This window comes from Saimiri boliviensis, chromosome 2, assembly GCF_048565385.1.
Source record: "Saimiri boliviensis isolate mSaiBol1 chromosome 2, mSaiBol1.pri, whole genome shotgun sequence".
NCBI lineage: Eukaryota > Metazoa > Chordata > Mammalia > Primates > Cebidae > Saimiri > Saimiri boliviensis.
The window spans coordinates 239,555,116-239,572,473 of record NC_133450.1 but is presented as its reverse complement, the minus strand read 5'-3'; positions in this window follow the sequence as shown (position 1 = coordinate 239,572,473).

The following is a 17,358-nucleotide window of genomic DNA, read 5'->3' as shown; positions in this document are numbered from 1 at the left end:
ATTCAAACAACTGATATTACTGACCAAAACTGTTATGACGGGCACTGAGAAAACACTGAACCAGAAGAGAGTCTCACATCCTTTACATTCAAGGGAAGGGAAGTTTACTAAAAAAAAAAAAAAAAAAAAAAAAAAATCTTTTAGCTAACCCACGCATCTTGAATATCTTTACATTCACCATTCAGAGCTTAATGTATCGTGACAGTCAACAGGCCGCTACTTTCTCCAATAAAAACTCATTTGTGACTTTCAGTATGCTAATTCAAGAAGCCCCAGGTGTTGGTTAAGAAATACCTGAGTACGGCCCTTCAGATAGAATGCTAGCTCATCATCTTGGATTGCAGATTCTTGGTCAGAGTAACTGACAGAGCCTGTCTCTGCAGAAGTATTTTGTGGCCAGTTGCTGACGTCGTAATTGTCCACATTTGGAGGGAGGAGGAGAGTGAAGGCGCATCAAAGGCAGAACCCACATCCTTTACTTTTGGGTGAAACCCACATACCCATCAGAGTTCCCTAGCCAAATCACTTTTGATTCCTCAGGCCTTAGAATTTCTAGAAAAATAAAACAGTTGGCTATACTCCAACAGAGAAAAACGTTTACTATTTTCTTATCACCCTGGAGACATGCGCTTTTCTTACCTCACTCCTCCAGTAAACCCAAAAGATGAAAGGTTGAAATGATAACAGATTTCAAAGGAAAAACTTTCATCTTACCTCCTGCCCAGATGGTAACTGCAGGGTACCTAGGAAGATTTTTATAAAATCACGCGTAACATAACATTAAACAACAATTTGAAAGGTAGTAACTCTTTTCATTAGTTAAGACACCAAACCGCAGAACTGTCATCCTGAAGCGTGTCGGGCGCGAACACTCCGGGCAAACGATCTCTTAAATTACTAATGGGGGCAGTGGTTCTGCTAAGGTTCTACCAATAAGTAGACAAACGGTTTGTTTAGGAATCAGAGGAGGAGGACTCAGAGAAGGAAACACTTGCCGAAATTCATTATAATCTCAAAGTAATGTTAGTCATTGGCAGAGAAGCGTGAAGAGACTTTTACTGTCACCTCTCATCAAGAGATCAGATTTGGGAATTATTTATAATGAGCCCATAGACTGGGATGAAAAATCATCAATTCCTACTTAAAATATCCTTCACATTGAGGTTCCTCAGTCTCACGAATCATGTGTGTAGAATCAATATAAAGGTTAATGAAACTGAAATAAAGTGAGGCATCATCAAGTTTATAAAATTTATTTGGTGGAGCAGAGAATTCATGAGCCTTGATTCCATTATTTCATGGGAGTAGCTTCCTTGCTAGGCAGATGAATGGACAGTTTAATAGACAGTTTAAAGCAAGCTGTGACTACCCCATGCCTGGCAACCCTGGCTCTTGATTTAATAGACATTGCTGGAACAAATAGCCTGGCAAAGTAAGAAAGTCGGCATCTTAATGAAAACTCTCAAAACAAACAGAAACGTATTTACTTTTGAAAACAAGCTGGTCCTAAAAAATAGAAATAAATTAAATCTCAGAGGGAGACAGCCATATAGCCTGCCAATGAATAAAGATTTGGGGACACGGTGGGCAGGACAGGAAAGCAGTGTGATATTGTAAGTGTTTCATTGCTGGGGTCTGGAGGCTCTTTCCTCCACCAGTCCTCGGTACAAGACAAATGGTTACTAGTAATAACTTAGAAAATGGCACTAAGTGACGATCCTGATGCCTCTGAAGCTGTCTCCCTCCTCCTATGGTCCTGGATCTTAAATCATGATCCACTATAATGGAAGAACAGGAATGACTGATTGAGAATGGGCTCACAAGTCACGCAACACATTGTCAGAAGCCCTCCCCTCCATCTCCCTTGGTCATGCCTGAATCAGCGTCCCTACTCCGGATAAGAATTCTTCTCAACAATATGCAGGTCTCTTCATCAACTATGTTGTATGAGGTTCAAACAGCCTTCATTTAATGACGACCGCTTTTCTGCAGACCTTTTCTATATTCAGCTTTTTCTTGCTGAGAAGGTTCTTGAAACATTCCTTGATATTTACTAATCTCATGCGGTCGGCTAACCTGTATGATCTCAGAAAATTCCAGAATATGAACATTCGGTCAAAGCCTGCGTGATTGGCTGTACCACTTGTAGACGCAGTGTGGACCCGAATAATAAAAATCAGATTCCAGGCTTCTGTGGTATAAAATAGGAGAGGGTCCTAAATTTCATTTCCATTAAGCTGAAATCTATGTAATAATGCTTACATGTCAAGGTCATGGTTTTTAATAACATAATCTGGTAGTTATCATGAGAAACAATTAATTTGTTGGATAAGTGTTATTAGAAAAAGCATTCAATGAAAAAGCATAAATTATTATTGTTAGTACAAAGGCTTTAGCATTCAGATGGAAAATGCAAATAATTCCAACAAACAGGTCAATTTTATTTGTTTGTTTGTTCTCTAGAAGTAGACTTCAATTCCAACTATTATTCTTCTTGAAAACAGATATCATATAGTAAAAAATACAGCTTTTAGGAATTCAAATTTGTAATGTCCAGAGTGAGGGTATTAGTTTACTACGGCTGCTGTAACAACGTGCCACAGATTCGGTGGCTTCGATTTTAGAAATGTGTTTCCTCATCGTTCTGGAGGCTGGAAGTCTGAGATCCAGGTGTCAGCAGGGCGGATTCCTCCTGAGGCCCCTCTCCGTGGCTTGTAGACAGTGTTCTCTCCCCACATCATCACATAATCTTCCCTCTGTGAGTCTATGTGTCCTCACATCCACTTCTAATAGGATCACCAGTCAGACTGGATTAGAGCCTAAATGACCTCATTTTAATTACCTTTTAAAAGACCGAATCTCCAAATACAGACAGATTCCGAAGTACTGGGAGTCAGGACTTCAACGTAAGGATTTGGAGGAGGACACAATGTAGCCTATGAGAATGAGAAATTAGAAATACTTGTCCTGGGCCAGACGTGGAGGCTCACACCTATAATCCCAACACGTTGGGAGGTCAAGGCGGGCGGGTCACTTGAGGTCAGGAGTTTGAGACCAGCCTGGCCAACAGGGTGAAACCCTGTCTCTACTAAAAATACAAAATTAGCCAGGCATGGTGGTGCATGCCTGTAATCCCAGCTACTTGGGAAGCTGAGACATGAGAATCCCTTGAACCCAGAAGGCAGAGGTTGCAGTGAGCCAAGATGTGACACTGCACTGCAGCCTGGGCAATACAGAGAGACTCTGTTTCAAAAAAAAAAAAATACTTGTCCTGGCTGGGTGTGGTGGTTCGTGCCTGTAATCCCAGCACTTTGGGATGCCAAGGCAGACGGATCACCTGAGGTCAGGAGTTCGAAACTAGCCTGGCCAACACGGTGAAATCCAGTCTCTACTAAAAATACAAAAATTAGCAGGGGATGGTGGCAGGCACCTGTAGTCCCCGCTACTCGGGAGGCTGAGGCAGGAGAATCGCTTGAACCCGGGAGGCGGAGGTTGCAGGGAGCTGAGATTGCGCCGCTGCACTCCAGCCTCGGCAATAAGAGTGAGCTCCATCTCAAAAAACAAAAAACAAAAAAACAAAAAATTTGACCTTCAAATTCTAGGCAAAGTTCTCTCTTGAATATTCTAAATTATTGGACTCTGAGACACTGGAACAGATGCAAAACTCTTGACCTCTTTGAGGAAAGTGCAGGCCGTCCTCGCTGCCTATTGGACATCTCTATTCCAGGCCTAATTCCCACATTTAAAACGGAATTCGTTTCCTGCCACCCTTAGCCTATCCTCCCCTGATCCGTCTTTCCATTTTAGCAAGTTTCGTACTTTCACCCCCTTGGCATCGTCTTTGATTCCTCTCCTCCTTTCACAGCCCATATTCTATCCCTCAGCAAATCCTGTCCAGCTACTTGCACAGCATGGTCTGAACCCTCTCCTGTGTCACCATCTCTACCCCTACAGCCCTTTCCCGGATTCCTGCAATACTCCCACTGGTCTCCCAGCTCCACTCCTGACCCCTTTATATTTTCTTTGCAGGAGCCAAAGTGATCCTTTTAAGATATAAGTCAGACCATGTCACATCTAAGAAAGTATCATCCAAATTAAATTCTGTACAGTCTACAAGGCTGCACACCATCTGGCCCCGGCTAAGTCACTGGTCTCTGTTTCTGTCAGTCACCCTCACCCATGAGTCCACGCTCTGAATAGTTTCCAATCTTCTTCCATTGTAGAAACTTCCTGTTCTCGTCCATTTCCTTAGCACCCAGCATTCTGGCAAAAACATCATGGCGAGGCTCTGGGTAAAGCTCATGGGTTCACGTATTATTTCAAAGTGACCTCTTTCACCATCATTAGGGGCTTTTTATGTGCCACACTCTGTGAAGAAACCAGGTGGCAAATGTTAGGGGTCGGGGGGGCCAGAGAAGGAGGTCATTTTAAGTGAAAGTCTGTATGCCCCAAAATGTGTGCTCCATGGCCTCACAAGCAGCTGGTCCCCAGCGCTGACGTCCTATTCATGAACAACACTAACTAGGCTTTCTGTTAGGGATTTTTTAAATTTTTATTCCTCTTATTTTCTAGATTGATGGGTTACTGTCAATCATTGTCATTTTTATGATGATGATGATGATGATGATACACTGAACATCTTGTCTTTGTCTTAGGAATGCCACTTTCTGTAAAAGAATACAATTATATCTATTTTTTATATTAGGATATTCCCATTAAGTTAATGTGAGATGGTTGACTTTCTAAAATATAAGGGCAAAGAAATTGTGGCAGATGCCATCGGTGCCCCACTCATACTCCTGGATTCTGTCACTTCCGTGCTGGCCTGCCACTTGATGGCTGATGGGAGTTGCATCTCTTTGTTGAGGATGAGCAAGGCCACTCCTCCCACTCACTGGGGGCAGAGGTGCTAGGGAAATCAACTGTAACCCTAACCCTAACCCCAGCAGCCTTCACAGTAACAGATTGCGGTTGCTGTATAAATACCTCAGCTCCCTTCATCCTCAGGCAGGTGAAATTTGCAATGTGTCCTGTAACATTTCTCAGAGTTTCTTCACAGAAGTAATCTCTAGCTTACTTCTAGGGGTAGCAGGCTTTAAAATGTCCCCTAGCTGGAGGCTTTCCCTTCCCTGTCTTACTCCTGCACTCCTCTGCTGAGTTTCCCATACCAGCGTCACGCCAGTAAAGCAGTGCTCAAAATACGGAGGAAAACAACAAGCAGAACAGAAACAGCCCCTGTGTGGAGCATCTGCTGGTGTCTATGCTCCCACCATGGCCTGCTTCAAGCTCTCAGTGGGACATCCCCGAACCTGGGAAGGACAGCACTGTCAGCTCTTCCCAGTCAGGACGAACTCCCTGCAGCGTGCCTCCTAAATAAAGTCCTTATTACAGGGTGTGCTGTAAGGGGAACACAAACTGAGACAGAAATGAAAGGTCAGCGAAACTAGGTGATTTTCTAACGTGTGAACACCTGGTCAGTGGCTGAAGGAACGCCTCTTGTTACCTGATAAACTATATGGTGAACTGTGATATTAGCACGCTAGTTACTGAGGCTTTTACTTTTCTGTCAAATAGTCATGCATTAAATACAGAGACTTTATACAGAAGAGTGAAAGGAATTATACTTTTATTATTTTAGAAACTGAAGTAAATAATGACATCCTGTGTTGCCACATCACATGACCGTGTTCGATCGAACGGCTTGCTTTCCTTCTGTTCGCTGTTCTTTGCTGCGCCAGTTTCACTGGCCGTGTTCTCATGTTTGCTTCATGTGACATTAACTTTGCACAGTAAGATTAAGAGCCATAACACAGATACCGTATTCTTCAGGAGAACAGAAATCATCAGTCTTAGGCTTTTCCTTTAAAAACAGGTTGCTAAGATATATTTAGAACCTCGTAACTTTTGAGAACACTGCCTTGAAGATGCTTGTTTTTGAAAAGTCTTTCCACTGCCAAGAAATTCCAAGCGGCTCAACTCTTCTGCTTTTCCAACGTGGGCTCCATATTGCCGAGCACACGAGGCCTAATCTGCAGGGATTACCCTCCAGTGTGCAAAATGAAAGAATTTCAATTAACAGGAACATTCTGTCTTGAACTCCTACCGAATGGGTCAGTGTGCCAAGTATGATACGAGAGAAGTATGATTCTGAGAGAAAGTTGGCCGATTGATTCATACACAATTCTTCCCCCCGCTTTTTTTTTATTTAAGACAAGGTCTCATTCTGTCACCCAGGCTGGCGAGCAGTGGCACACGCATAGCTCACAGCAGCTTCAGACTCCTGAGTAGCTGGGACTACAGGTGTGCAACACCACACCCAGCCATTTTTTTTTTAAAGAGATAGGGGTCTCGCCCAAACTAGTTATTCCTATTTCTAACCATCTTTTCCTCTTCAGAATCTCTTCCCACTCATCTGGTAGAAACAAACAAGAGTTTCAGAGAGAAATCGTTTCCTTAAACATATGAACCCCACGTACAGATTTTAACTTCTTTTTTTAACTGTATTTAGGGCTTTCTCAATATCTTCTTCTATTTAAATTCCTCTTTAAGTTATTCTTTATTTAGTAGATTGTAATGTCCTGCATCTGAGAAGTTCAGGTCTATAAAGCATTTCATGACTATTTTTTTTTTCTTACTGAGTCAACTGATGCAAGACTATTAATGCTCTAATCTACATGTGATTTGTGGCACAGAAGGAGGTATTGGGTCTAATTAGGCAAATTAACAGCGCATAAATTGTAAACTAGGTCATTGGTGGGCTGTTTAGGCCTGGGAAGAGATAATGCTCACTTAGTTCATTCAAAGAGCCATTTATCAAATGCCTACTTTTGTAACAGGAACAGGGCATGCTAAGAGTATTCTCATGGGATACGGAGGAGTTAACACCTCACCTGCTGTTCTGTTTTGTCGTTTTAAACTTGGTCAATGTTTTGCTTGTATCACTCGCATAACATCTTCAATACCCTGTCTTGAATTTATTGATTTGTGTATTTACCTTCCTTGTTCATTAGCTTTAAAGCACTTTCGGCCAGGTGCGGTGGCTCACGCCTGTAATCCCAGCACTTTGGGAGGCCGAGGCGAGTGGATCACGAGGTCAACAGATCGAGACCGTCCTGGTCAACGTGGTGAAACCCCGTCTCTACTAAAAATACAAAAAAAATTAGCTGGGCATGGTGGCGCGTGCCTGTAATCCCAGCTACTCGGGAGGCTGAGGCAGGAGAATTGCCTGAACCCAGGAGGCGGAGGTTGCGGTGAGCCGAGATTGAGCCATTGCACTCCAGCCTGGGTAACAAGAGCGAAACTCCGTCTCAAAAAAAAAAGAGAAAAAAAAAGCACTTCCAAGAAAGGGACTTGGTCTTATTCATAGACCATGCATCCAAGTGCCTCACAAATAGATCCTTGAGAAATCTCTTAAACTGAACTGAATTGAGAGGTGAACACTTGAGCTAGCAGCAAAACACAGGACTCTTGACTTCACATTCCCAGATGCCTTTCCCTCTATTTATAACTGGCACAGAACTTGTGACATAAATGCCTTTTGTGTCTGAAGAGTTTATTACTAACGGGACTGCGTGCGTGTTTAACATGGCAACGTGTCCGAATGCCTATTTGGATAAGAGTTTTTAAAGTGTTGAATTTTATTCTGACTCAGCAGATTGATTCTTTCACTGGCTCCTCTAAATGTGGCCCAAAATTGTGGGTGGCAAAAATGCAGCCTGTGGGCCACCTGTGTTCTCTAGGCTGTATTTGAAACAGGAAGTGTTCTTGAATTCCAGATGTCATCCAGGCCTCCAGCACAGTTTGCCTAACAAGAGCCATGCTTAGGAGACTGAGCCAGCGATGGGGCTGGTGCCTGAAAATGCATTATCCACTCTTTCCCCCCTCACAGTCCTTAGTCTTCAACCCAATTCTCAAGTTCCGATCTGCTTTTAATTGAGTACTTAGGAATTCGCAAGAAATCTTTGCACACACTTTTCTATCTCCCGCTGTTTTCTCCAACTTTATTCCATATGTCAGCGTTCTCCGTTGTGCCTTCCTCTCTTCGTTCCAATCTCCTCCTCTTCCATGGGTAGAATTCCAGAAAACCCTGACACCCTGGCTGGGCCATATTGGCTTTGCTTCTGCTGAAGTCTTGCATCAAAGACATAGAACTCTGTGATGTAAATTAAAGTCAAGTGTACGAATGTGATTGTGTTATAAAATGGATACAGCAAGCACAAGATGAAGACCAGCCAAGCTTGCGGATGATAAATATGTGGATCTGTGCTGTCAGTTCCTCCCCCTGTCCCACGGCGTGCAAGCCTCCCCTGTCCTGGAGCTCCTTCCCACGGAGCCCGGGCGCGGCTGCAGTATCCTCTTCAGCACTGAGCTGCAGGTGTCTATAACCTTCTAGCAGAGTTGGCCACAATTTGGAAGCTTTCTTGAAAATCCTCTTTTGCGTTCCTTTGCCTCTTCGGAGACAAGAACTATTTTCTAAAGGAGAGGTTTCTTCCAGTGTGGTTTCTAGGCCAGCAGCATAAGCATTACCTGGAAACTTGTTAAAAATGTAAATCATCTGGCTCCAGCCCAGACCTAGAGAGTTAGAAACTCTGGGGAGAGGACCCAACAATATATCTCTCTCTCCCTCTCCCTCTCTCTCTCCCTCTCCCTCTCTCTCTGTGTGTGTTCATTGTGGTAAAATATACATAATATAAAATTTACCCTTCAAACCACTTGTAAGTGTACAATTCAGTAGTTTTACATATATTCATGATGTTGTGCAACCATCAGAACTTTTTTTAACCATCCCAAACAGAAACCCTATACCCATTAAGCAATAGCTTCCCATTCTCCCAATCCCATCCCTAGTTCCTGGTAAACTTTATTCTACTTTCTGTCTTTGTAAATTTTCTGTTCTAGCTACCTCAAGTAAGTGGAATCATAAAATATTTGTCTTATTTATTTTCTTTTTTTTTTTTTTTTTTTTTTTTGAGACGGAGTTTAGCTCTTGTTACCCAGGCTGGAGTGCAATGGTGTGATCTCGGCTCACCGCAACCTCCGCCTCCTGGGTTCAGGCAATTCTCCTGCCTCAGCCTCCTGAGTAGCTGGGATTACAGGCACGCGCCACCATGCCCAGCTAATTTTTTGTATTTTTAGTAGAGACGGGGTTTCTCCATGTTGACCATGGTCTCGATCTCTTGGCCTCGTGATCCACCCGCCTCAGCCCCCCAAAGTGCTGGGATTACAGGCTTGAGCCACCGCGCCCGCCCTTGGTTTATTTCACTTAGTATAATGTTCTTCAGGCTCATCTAGGTTGAAGTATGTATCTAAATTCCACTCTTTTTTGAGGCTGAACAATATTCCGTTGCATGTATATACCATATTGTGTTTAGTCGCTCATCAGTTTATAGCCGTTGGAGTTGTTCCAGCCTTTTAGCTATCGTGCACAATGCTGCTGTAAGCATTGGACAAGTGTCTCTTTGAGTCCCTGCTTTCAGTTCTTTTGAGTATAAACTGAGAATGGGGATTGTTGGATCATAAGATAATTCTCTGATAGCTTCGTGAGGAGCTGCCGATCTGCATTCCACAGCAGCACCACCATTTCACATTCCTACCAGCCAAACACAAGTGTTCCGCATCCTTGCCAACATTTACTGTTTTTGCCTTTTTTTTTTTTTTTTTTTTTTTGAGATGGAGTTTTGCTCTTGTTGCCCAGGCTGGAGCGCAATGCCATGATCTTGGCTCACTGTAACCTCCGCCTTTCAGGTTCAAGTAATTCTCCTGCCTCAGCCTCCTGAGAAGCTGAGATTACAGGCATTTGCCACCGTGCCCAGCTGGTCAGGCTGGTCTCGAACTCCTGACCTCAGGTAATCTGCCCGCCTCGGCCTCCCAAAGTGCTGGGATTACAGGCGTGAGCCACTGCACCTGGCTGTTTCTACTTTTTTGATAGCAGCCATCCTAATGAGTATAAAGAGACATCCCATTGTGGTTTTAATTTGTATTTTCCTAATGATATTGAGCCTTTCTTTCCATATATTTCTTGGTCATTTGTACGTTCTTTGAAGAAATATCTGTTAAAGTCGATCTTTTTTTTTTTTTTTTTTTTTTTTTTTTTTAGATGGAGTCTCATTCTGTCGCCCAGGCTGGAGGGCACTGGTACAATCTCTGCTCACTGCAATCTCTGCTCACTGCAATCTCCACCTCCCTGGTTCAAGCAATTTTCCTGACTCAGCCTCCTGAGTAGCTGGTACCACAGATAGGCCCACGCCACCACACCTGGATAATTTTGTATTTTTAGTAGAGATGGGGTTTCACTATGTTGGTCAGGCTGGTCTTGAATGCCTGAGCTCGAGTGAGCTGCCCACCTCAGCTTCCCAAAGTGCTGGGAATACAGGCATGAGCCCCTGTGCCCAGCCAAGTCATCCAAGGGATTATTGCCAAGTCTAATGTCATGAAGCTTTCCTCCACATCCTCGTCTAAGAGTTTTACAGTTTAGGCTCTTACATTTAGGTTCTTGATTCATCTTGAGTTAATTTTTATATATAATACAAGGTTAAAAGTCTAACTTCATTATTTTGCATATGGATATCTAGTTTTCCCATGGCCATTTGTTGAATAGACTATCCTTTCTCCATTGAATGATTTGGGTCCCTTTGTCTTAGTCTGTTTTAACTCGGATCCAGATAATTCTGATGCTGTTTTGCATGTGTTTTAACCTTTATCTTACACTTGCCCAGTGTAAGATTGAGAGGGTCGTAATCAAATGGTTTTCCCAATGCACAGAAGGCATTTTATCTTGAAATTATGACCAGTCTCACTTCAATATTCTAATGGGAACCCTGGACTCTGACAGTACTCATATCACAAAGGAAAATAATCACCTTAATCCATCCTTAATATAACCAATAAGTGATCCCCTGAGTTTCTCTCATGGCCTTGTGAGAATTAACCTCAAAAGAGCACTGATGAAATTCAGCTCACTGGACTCTAGAAAGAAAGTTTTCTAACAGACACTTTTAAAAAACTTTATATATGCTATTTGAATTTTATTTTTTAACCAAACTTGAGCTTAAACTTGTTTATGGTAAGCAAGGTTCACCTCAAGTTTAGTGCTGTGAGTTAACAAAAATAAAATTTTAAAGCTCAGCTCAATTTTGTATTAAAGCCTGATTTGAACCATGCTAAATTGGGTACTTAGCTTTCATGTATTAATTTTTAAAAGATTCTAACACACCATAAACAAATCTACTTGTATAGTTAAAAGCTGGCTTGTGTACAGCCAAGCTCAATTAGCTACATCTAAGCATGGCCGTCCACATGCATGCTGAGCTTTGTAGCAGTCCCCAGAAATTTATCTGCCACATAGTTCTGGGAGAGAAAGAGTTACATTAAAGCTGTCAAACATTTCAAAATTCAGTGACACAGACTGATTTCTACTTATTATTTAGATATTCAGGTTTCTTTAACTGACAAATTGGACTTTAGCTATATCTTTCAATGGTCAGTCATCATCCAACCTTGAAATAAATGTTATTGATTAAAGCACTAAAGGTTAAAACATTTAAACCACATGCTGTAGGTCTGAAAAATCAAGTCAATATGTTTAAAGGGAAGAATTATTAGAGGATTTATGAAATCTGGCCCGAACAAATTAATTCATCAGCTTAGCCAAAGGTCTGTCAATGAATTCAAGCACATTTCAAAAAGGAAAACATCTGTTGCAATTTAAGTTTCTGTTTATTAGTGAATGTGGTAGATTGTTCTTTCTGAAAAAGGATACAGTTTACACAAACATATTTGAAAGTTAATGTGAAATTGCTCAACGTCTTTGAGAATCAGAGGGCAATCCTTAGGGGATTTGGACAATTACCGTGCTCCCCACCCCTTCTTGGTGATGGAAGGGAATTTGAACCTCACCGGAACTGCAAAATGTTCCAACAAACCATGATGCCAACTATCCAGGAACAAATTTCTGTCTAGATAATGATGCAAAGTCTCTGCCTACCTGCACTGGATTTATTGAAATCATGTACTTAATGGAAGATGTAAAGGTACTTCCAAACATGTACATATACAAATACCATATATATATACATATATTTCTGCCTTATACATTTATTTAGAATCTAACTTTTAAGTTAGAAGAAACTCCACTATATTTTGAACTAGTAAGGCAGTAACACACATGTAATAGATAAGAAAACTGAAGCTCAGAATCATTGCATGAATTTGTTCAAGATTGCAGTTAGCAAGTGGCAGGACTTAAAACTGACCTAGTGTCATTTGATACAGGGGCTGTTTCTCCTGCTGTAGCACATACCTAGCCATTCCCGGTTGTGTGTTCATAATAACAGGGGCACATCAGGGGTCACCGACCTTTGCTACTCAATCTGTAATGGTGGGTCAGCATCATCAGCGTTTCTTCAGAGCTTGTTAAAATGCAGAGTTTCAGGCCCTATCCCAGACCTAATGAATTAAAACATGCATTTGGACAAGATCCTGAGGTGCATGCTATTTTTTGAGAATCCCTGTTTTACAACTCACTTCGGGTAACCTGTGCTAGGATTTATTGAAATGCTGAAAAAGACCAGCTGCAACTCTTAAGATTTGATTTCAACTTCCAAAAAATAATTCTCTATAGTTCAAAGACGCATAGTGATTGATTTTTCGTAGGTTTTGTTAAAGCTTTATTAAAGATAGGAGATCCACTAATTGTTATGGGTTTGAAACTAATTTTTTAATTTTTATTTAGAGATTAGTTAAACACTATACGGAAGAAATTTGAGAAATTTACTGCTGAAAACAGTCTTCAAGTCAAGAACCAAGTTTTGAAAAAGACTTTGCTAACTTAAGTTCAAAACTCACAGTACCCTCCATTCCTTTCAACTTATGTTTGATGTACACTGCATGTTCTTGGTGATGTTTGTAATCTTCATCGTAATTAACTCTGGGGAATGTGTACATTTCAGATTGTTCTGTGAATCCAGATCTCAGCTGAATGGAGTGACCAGCACTAGGCGTGAGTGCTGCACCTGGAAACAACTTCATTACAAATTAAGCCAATTCTATTGCTGACTTTTAACTTCCTAAAACGAAAATCACCCCTAGGCAAATGTATTTTTATCAGCACAAAGATGTCAGAGGCCTTTGAACCAGAGCAACTCCATCTTGAATAGGAGCTGGGTAAAATGAGGCTGAGAACGGCTGGGCTGCATTCCCAGGAGGTGAGGCATTCTAAGTCACAGGGTGAGACAGGAGGTCAGCACAAGACACAGGTCACAAAGACCTTGCTGATAAAACAGGTTGCAATGAAGAAGCTAGGCAAAACCCACCAAAACTAAGAGGGCTAGGAGAGCCACCGCTGGCTGCCTTCACTGTTACACTCCCATTGGTGGTGGCGGCAGCAGGGAGGCGCGGCTGGGGCTGCATATTCCATGGAGCCGGCGGGAGCCCCACTCCTTCTGAGTTGGCACAGAGCTTCCTGGGTGCTACTGCAGCCACCCACACCCTGGCTGCAGAGCCAGGACTCTGGCTGTACGGAGCAAGCAGGAGCCCAGCCCTCCCCACTTCGGCTGAGGATCTAAGCCTCCCTGTGCTCTTGGCGGAGAACCAGGAGATGGCGGGATCTGTCCTCCTGGGTGCCGCTGCGGCTCCCCCACCTGCGGCTGTAGACCAGGGCTTCCGGCTCCACGGAGCAGGCAGGAGCCATGGGCAGCAGGAATCCCGCCCTTCTGAGCTGGCGAGGCGGGAGCTCCCTCGGGTGCAGCAGCTGCAGCAGCTCCCGGGTGCGGGCCCAGGGCACCTCTGCAGCCTGCGTCCTCGGGGGACCTGGGAAGGCCCCCCACTCCCCCGCCACATGCCCCTCCCCCCGCTCCCCACCCCCTTCCCTGCAGGCCTGGGGGCCTCTCTCCTCTCCCAGTGCCTCTCTGAGCTCAGAGGCCGAACCTCAGGGCCATGAATGGCAGCAGGAGGCAGACAGATTCCTGGGCAGAAGCGGCTGCTCCCCAGTAAGGACCCTCCTTCAGGCCGGGGCCTCCTTCAGGCTGGGGGCCTGGCTGCCAGCGCCAAGGACCAGAGCGGACACTCGCGGCGCCTCTTCCAGGTCGCCCATGGCCACCCACGGACCGATTCGCAGGCACCTTCCTCCTCTGAAGGCGATGAAAGCCCGCGGCTCGGCCGGAGCTGAGCAGAGGATGGAGAGAGGACCCATGACCATTTGCAGAGAGCAGCTACCCTCCCTGCTGACAAGACTAGCGGCTGGCACAGAGCAGCTACCCTCTTTGCGGAGAGCTTCAGAGACTGCAGTGACATGCCGACGACCCGTCTACGCAGAGGAGCTACCCTCTCCAGGGCCTCCTCTCTGCTGAGAGCTGAACACTCACTAGACGACCTGCTGGCAGACGGGACCTACCCACTGTGGGTTTCCTCTGAGCTGCTGCAACACTCTAAAGCTCCTCCTGACATTGTTCATCTTCCGCTTGTCTACGTACCTCATTCTTCCTGGATACGGGGCAAGAACTCAGGCAAAGGCCCCATTGGCCATGGAGATTTCCAGCCAGATAAGCCACACCCCAAAGATCCGGTTACGCCACCAGCACCGTGATGGTTCATAAATGCCATGGCAACATCAGAATTACCCTACATGACCTGAAAGAGGGGGTCATGAATAATCCGCCCCTTGTTTAGCATATCATCAAGGAATAACCGTAAAAATGGCCCTTGGGTCTGCTCTGTCCATGGAGCTGCCATTCTTTTATTTCTTTACTTTCTTAATAAACTTGTTTTCACTTTACTCTATGGATTCGCCTGGAATTCTTCCTTGCACAAAATCCAAGAACTCTCTCTTGGGGTCTGGATCAGGACCCTTTTCTGATAACAAAGGTAGAAGACAGCTTCTATTATCAAAAGGCCTTTTTCAAGCTGTGGCTTCAGAATAACCAGCTCTCCATGTCAGGAGTTGATGACAGTCACTCAGTATTAAAATTTGGTTGTTGGGGGCGGGGGGTTCTTTGTGAACTGCAAATTCTGACTGGCTTTCAGAAAAAAAAACTGTAGCCATGACAAAAAGTATTCAATTTCTATCTCTGATATTTTCTGCCTAATAAAACTCTATAGAATTAAAACCTGAAATTGTGTCTGTGATGTACTTAAGCGGAGCAGAGCCTCCACTGGAGACCGGACTGCACTCACCATGAGACCTAGGCACACTCAGACCTGTCAAGAGACCTGGCTTTGGGAGGCCGAGGTGGGTGGATCACGAGGTCAAGAGATCGAGACCATCTTGGTCAACATGGTAAAATCCCGTCTCTACTAAAAATACAAAAAATTAGCTGGGCATGGTGGCACGTGCCTGTAGTCCCAGCTACTCAGGAGGCTGAGGCAGGAGAATTGCCTGAACCCAGGAGGCGGAGGTTGCGGCGAGTCGAGATCGCGCCATTGCACTCCAGCCTGGGTAACAAGAGCGAAACTTTGTTTCAAAACAAAAAATAAAAAAGACCTGGCTGGGCTCCCGAGGGTCTATGCACATGAGAATCCAGGCGCTTTGGTGGGTCTGTCTTTCAACAACAAATTACAAGGCGCACTAAAAGGCAAGCATTACACTTAGAAGAGACAGAATAAGCATCCAAACTAATTCAGGTATGGCAGGAATATTAGAATTATCAGACTGGAAGTTCAAAACAACTATGATAAGTAAGCTAAGGGCTCCAATGAAAAAAGTCAGTAACATGCAAGAATTGATGTGTAATGTAAGCAGAAAGATAGGAATTCTGGGAAAGAATAAAACGTACTCCAAATCAGAAACACTGTCACAGAAATGAATGCTTTTGATGGGCTCATTACTCATGAACCCATCATCCTAGAGAGATGAGGGAAGAATCTCTGGGCTTGAGGATTTGTCGGTGGAAACTTCCAAAATTGAGAAGTCATAGGGGAAAGAAAAGAAAGCAGAAGATCTAAGAACTGTGTGTAACATTAGCATCATGGAGACAAGAAAGAAAGGGAAGAATGGAAGAAATAGTGGCAGCAATAATAAAGGAGAATTTCCCTAAATTAATGTCAGATACCAAAGCAGAGATCCAGAAAACTCGGAGGGCACCAAGCAGGGTGGCCGCCAAAAAACCACAGCTAGGCGTACCATATTCAAACTGCAGAAAATGAAAGACCGAGAAAAAAAATTGAAAGAAGGCAGAGGAGGAAAAACACGTTATCGACGGAGGAACAAGGATAGGAATCATGTTACAGGCTCCTCAGAAACGGTGTGAGCCAGAAGAGAGTAGCGTGAAACATTTGATGTGTTGAGAGGAAATAACCACCAACCTAGAACTGTCTACTCTGCAAAATTATCCTTCAGACCTGAAGAAGAAATGCAGACTTTCTCAGACAGATAAAAATTGAGGGGATTTGTTGCCAACAGACTTGCCTGGCAAGAAATAGTAAAGGAAGTTTTTTAGACCATGCTACGGGTCAGAAACTGGGATCTGTGTAAAGAAGAAGGAGAAAGTGAAGGAAAATTGTAAACATTTCTTTTTCTTATTCTTAGTTGATCTAACAGAAAACAGTTTCTTCAAAACAATAGTAGCAACAATGCATTTGATTATGCATGCTTCCATATATGTTTACGAATACGTACGTGTATGTGTGTTCCTATGCATAAGTGAAATGAATGACGACAATGATACAAAGGATGGGAAGGAAAAATAATATATTTTTGGTTGTAAAGTACTTGCACTGCCTATGAAGGGATATAGTTTTATTTGACAGTTACCTCAGATTAGTTGCATGTTGCAATAACAACAAAAAGTATCTTAAGAAAAGAGAGAAAATGGAATAATCTGAAATTATCAATTAAAACCTCCAAAGGCAGAAAAGAAATAGAATTCAAAAATAAAATCAGAAAACAGGCAATGGATAGAAAACAGTAGTAAATATGGTAGATATTAATCCAACTATATCAATAATTACTTTAAATGTCAATGGTTAAATATACCAACTTGAAGACAGATTGTCAGAGTACATCACAAAGCAAGATCCCAAAACAAGAAACCCGCATTAAATATAAAGACACGTATATTAAAAGTAATTGGAGGGGGAAAAATATACTATGCCAACACTAATAGAAAGCGGGAATAATGATATTACCTTCAGAGAGAGAAGGGTTCAGAGCACAAGAGTTAGGGACTGTGGGGGGGCCTTTCATAATGAAAGGGGTCAATTTGGGTGATAACAATGTGTCAATTCAGGTTTATCGATTGTAACAAACGTAGTACTCTGCAGGGGGATGTTGACAGTGGAGGAGGCTGTATGTTTGTGGAGCCAGGGAGTTGATAGAAGTTCTGTGCTTTCTGAGGAATTTTGCTGTGAACCTATAACTGCTCTATG